Here is a 4932-nt window from a genome sequence, read left to right as displayed (position 1 = left end):
AGGGGTTCGGATGATAACCTCGAAGGTGGACTTTTAGGCATAGATGCATGCTGGATGGCGGTCTCATGTACTTTGTCGTAATGCCCAATTAAATCTCACTATACTTATCATGATCATGTATGTGCATTGTTATGCCCTCTCTATTTGTCAATTGCCCAACTCGTAATTTGTTCACCCAACATGCTGTTTATCTTATGGGAGAGACACCTCTAGTGAACCGTGGACCCCTGGTCCATTCTTTTAATACCGAAATACAAATCTACTGCAATACTTGTTTTACTGCTTTCTCGCAAACAATCATCTTCCACACAATACGGTTAATCCTTTGTTACAGCAAGTCTGGTGAGATTGACAACCTCACCTGCTTCGCTGGGGCAAAGTACTTTGGTTGTGTTGTGCAGTTCCACGCTGGCGCTGAATCCTCGGGTGTTGCGCCGCACTACATCCCGCCGCCATCAACCTTCAACGTGCTTCTTGACTCCTACTGGTTCTGAGCAAACCTTGGTTTCTTTCGAGGGAAAACTTGCCGTCAGGCGCATCACACCTTCCTCTTGGGGTTCCCAACTGAACGTGTGAAGTCACGACGCATCAAGCAAATTTTCTCGGCGCCGTTGCCTGGGAGATCAAGACACGCTGCAAGGGAGTCTCCACTTCCCAATCTCTTTACTTTGTTTTTGTCTTGCTTTATTTTATTTACTACTTTGTTTGCTGCATTATATCAAAACACAAAAAAATTAGTTGCTAGCTTTACTTTATTTACTATCTTGTTCACTTATATCAAAAACACAAAAAATTAGTTTACTTGCATTTACTTTATCTAGTTTGCTTTATTTACTACTGCTAAAATGGCCACCCTGAAAATACTAAGTTGTGTGACTTCACAACCACAAATAATAATGATTTCTTATGCACACCTATTGCTCCACCTGCTACTACAACAGAATTCTTTGAAATTAAACCTGCTTTACTGAATCTTGTTATGCTAGAGCAATTTTCTGGTGTTAGTTCTGATGATGCCGCTGCCCATCTCAATAATTTTGTTGAACTATGTGAAATGCAAAAGTATAAAGATGTAGATGGTGACATTATAAAATTAAAATTGTTTCCTTTCTCATTAAGAGGAAGAGCTAAAGATTGGTTGCTATCTCGCCTAAGAATAGTATTGATTCATGGACTAAATGCAAGGATGCTTTTATTGGTAGATATTATCCCCTGCTAAAATTATATCTTTGAGGAGTAGCATAATGAATTTTAAACAATTGGATAATGAACATGTTGCTCAAGCTTGGGAAAGAATGAAATCTTTGGTTAAAAATTGCCCAACCCATGGATCTGACTACTTGGATGATCATCCAAACCTTCTATGCAGGATCTAAATTTTTCTTCATGAACTTATTGGATTCAGCTGCTGGAGGTACCTTTATGTCCATCACTCTTGGTGAAGCAACAAAGCTTCTTGATAATATGATGGTTAATTACTCTGAATGGCACACTGAAAGAGCTCCACAAGGTAAGAAGGTAAATTCTGTTGAAGAATCCTCTTCCTTGAATGATAAGGTTGATGCTATTATGTCTATGCTTGTGAATGATAGGACTAATGTTGATCCTAATAATGTTCCATTAGCTTCATTGGTTGCTCAAGAAGAACATGTTGATGTAAACTTCATTAAAAATAATAATTTCAACAACAATGCTTATCTGAACAATTCTAGTAATAACTATAGGCCATATCCTTATAATAATGGTAACGGTTATGCTAATTCTATGGGAATTCTTACAACAATAATAGGAATACACCCCTGGACTTGAAGCCATGCTTAAAGAATTTATTAGTACACAAACCGCCTTTAACAAATCTGTTGAGGAAAAGCTCAATAAAATTGATATTCTCGCTTCTAAAGTTGATAGTCTTGCTCTCCGATGTTGATCTTTGAAATCGAAAGTTATGCCTAATAGGGATATTGAAAATAAAATTGTTACTACAGCAAATGCCATCCAAGTTAGAATTAATGAGAATATAAGATTAATGGCTGAACTGCATGCATAGGTGGGATAGAGAAGAAAATGAAAAACTAGCTAAAGAGAAAAATGTAGCTAAAGTTTGGACTATTACCACCACTAGCAATGCTAATGATTCACATGTTGCTGCACCTCCTACTATCAATGGTAAAATAATTGGTGTTGGCAATGCTTCTACTCCTAGTGCAAAGCGCAAAATTACTCCAAATCGCTAAAACCACCGAAACCGCTTGTGATAAACTCACTGAAATTTTTTCCAACCTTGGGGATGATAATCCCATTGCTTTAGATTGTAATGATTTAGATTTTGATGATTGCCACATCTCTGAAGTTATAAAGTTCTTGCAAAAACTTGCTAAGAGTCCCAATGCTAGCGCTATAAACTTGGCTTTCACAAAACATATTACAAATGCTCTCATAAAAGCTAGAGAAGAGAAACTAAAACTTGAAACTTCTATTCCTAGAAAGCTAGAGGATGGTTGGGAGCCCATCATTAAAATGAGAGTCAAAGATTTTGATTGTAATGCTTTATGTGATCTTGGTGCAAGTATTTCGTTATGCCTAAGAAAGTCTATGATATGCTTGACTTGCCACCATTGAAAAATTGTTATTTGGATGTTAATCTCGCTGATAATGCTAAAAAGAAACCTTTGGGGAAAGTTGATAATGTTCATATTATGGTTAACAATAACCTTGTCCCCGTTGATTTTGTTGTCTTGGATATTGAATGCAATGCATCTTGCCCCATTATATTGGGAAGACCTTTTCTTCGAACCGTTGGTGCTACTATTGATATGAAGGAAGGTAATATTAAATATCAATTTCCTCTCAAGAAAGGTATGGAACACTTCCCTAGAAAGAGAATGAAGTTACCTTATGATTCTATTATTAGAACAAATTATGATGTTGATGCTTCATCTCTTGATGTTACTTGATATACACTTTCTCGCGCCTAGCTGAAAGGCGTTAAAGAAAAGCGCTTATGGGAGACAACCCATGTTTTTACTACAGTATTTTGTTTTATATTTGTGTCTTGGAAGTTGTTTACTACTGTAGCAACCTCTCCTTATCTTAGTTTTATGTTTTGTTGTGCCAAGTAAAGTCTTTGATAGTAAAGTAAGTACTAGATTTGGATTATCGCGTAGTAAACAGATTTCTTTGCTGTCACGAATCTGGGTCTAATCTCTCCGTAGGTAACTCAGAAAATTATGCCAATTTACGTGAGTGATCCTCAGATATGTACGCAACTTTCATTCAATTTGAGCATTTTCATTTGAGCAAGTCTGGTGGCCTAATAAAATCCATCTTTACGGACTGTTCTCTTTTGACAGATTCTGCCTTTTATTTCGCATTGCCTCTTTTGCTATGTTGGATGAATTTCTTTGATCCATTAATGTCCAGTAGCTTTATGCAATGTCCAGAAGTGTTAAGAATGATTGTGTCACCTCTGAACATGTGAATTTTTATTATGCACTAACCCTCTAATGAGTTGTTTCGAGTTTGGTGGAGGAAGTTTTCAAGGATCAAGAGAGGAGTATGATGCAATATGATCAAGGAGAGTGAAAGCTCTAAGCTTGGGGATGCCCCGTGGTTCACCCCTGCATATTCTAAGAAGACTCAAGCTGCCTAAGCTTGGGGATGCCCAAGGCATCCCTTCTTCATCGACAACATTATCGTGTTCCTCCCCGAAACTATATTTTTATTCCGTCACATCTTATGTACTTTGCTTGGAGCGCCTGGTTTGTTTTTGTTTTTGTTTTGTTTGAATAAAATGGATCCTAGCATTCACTTTATGGGAGAGAGACACGCTCCGTTGCATGCATATGGACAAATATGTCCTTAGGCTCTACTCATAGTATTCATGGCGAAGTTTCTTCTTCGTTAAATTGTTATATGGTTGGAATTGGAAAATGCTACATGTAGTAATTCTAAAATGTCTTGGATAATTTGATACTTGGCAATTGTTGTGCTCATGTTTAAGCTCTTGCATCATATACTTTGCAACCCATTAATGAAGAAATACTTAGAGCTTGCTAATTTGGTTTGCATATTTGGTTTCTCTAGAGTCTAGATAATATCTAGTATTGAGTTTTGAACAACAAGGAAGACGGTATGGAGTCTTATAATGTTTACAATATGTCTTTTATGTGAGTTTTGCTGCACTGCTCATCCTTGTGTTTGTTTCAAATAACCTTGCTAGCCTAAACCTTGTATCGAGAGGGAATACTTCTCATGCATCCAAAATCCTTGAGCCAACCACTATGCCATTTGTGTCCACCATACCTACCTACTACATGGTATTTATCCGCCATTCCAAAGTAAATTGCTTGAGTGCTACCTTTAAAATTCCATCATTCACCTTTGCAATATATAGCTCATGGGACAAATAGCTTAAAAACTATTGTGGTATTGAATATGTACTTATGCACTTTATCTCTTATTAAGTTGCTTGTTGAGCGATAACCATGTTTCTGGGGACGCCATCAACTATTCTTTGTTGAATATCATGTGAGTTGCTATGCATGTCCGTCTTGTCTGAAGTAAGAGAGATCTACCACCTTAATGGTTGGAGCATGCATATTGTTAGAGAAGAACATTGGGCCGCTAACTAAAGCCATGATTCATGGTGGAAGTTTCAGCTTTGGACATATATCCTCAATCTCATATGAGAATAATAATTGTTGCTACATGCTTATGCATTAAAGAGGAGTCCATTATCTGTTGTCCATGTTGTCCCTGTATGGATGTCTAAGTTGAGAATAATCAAAAGCGAGAAATCCAAAATGCGAGCTTTCTCCTTAGACCTTTGTACAAGCGGCATGGAGGTACCCCATTGTGACACTTGGTTAAAACATGTGCATTGCAAAGATCCCAGTAGTCCAAGCTAATTAGGACAAGGTGCGGGCACTATTA

This window comes from Lolium rigidum, chromosome 3, assembly GCF_022539505.1.
Source record: "Lolium rigidum isolate FL_2022 chromosome 3, APGP_CSIRO_Lrig_0.1, whole genome shotgun sequence".
Lineage (NCBI taxonomy): Eukaryota > Viridiplantae > Streptophyta > Magnoliopsida > Poales > Poaceae > Lolium > Lolium rigidum.
Note: the sequence above shows the minus strand (reverse complement) of the source record.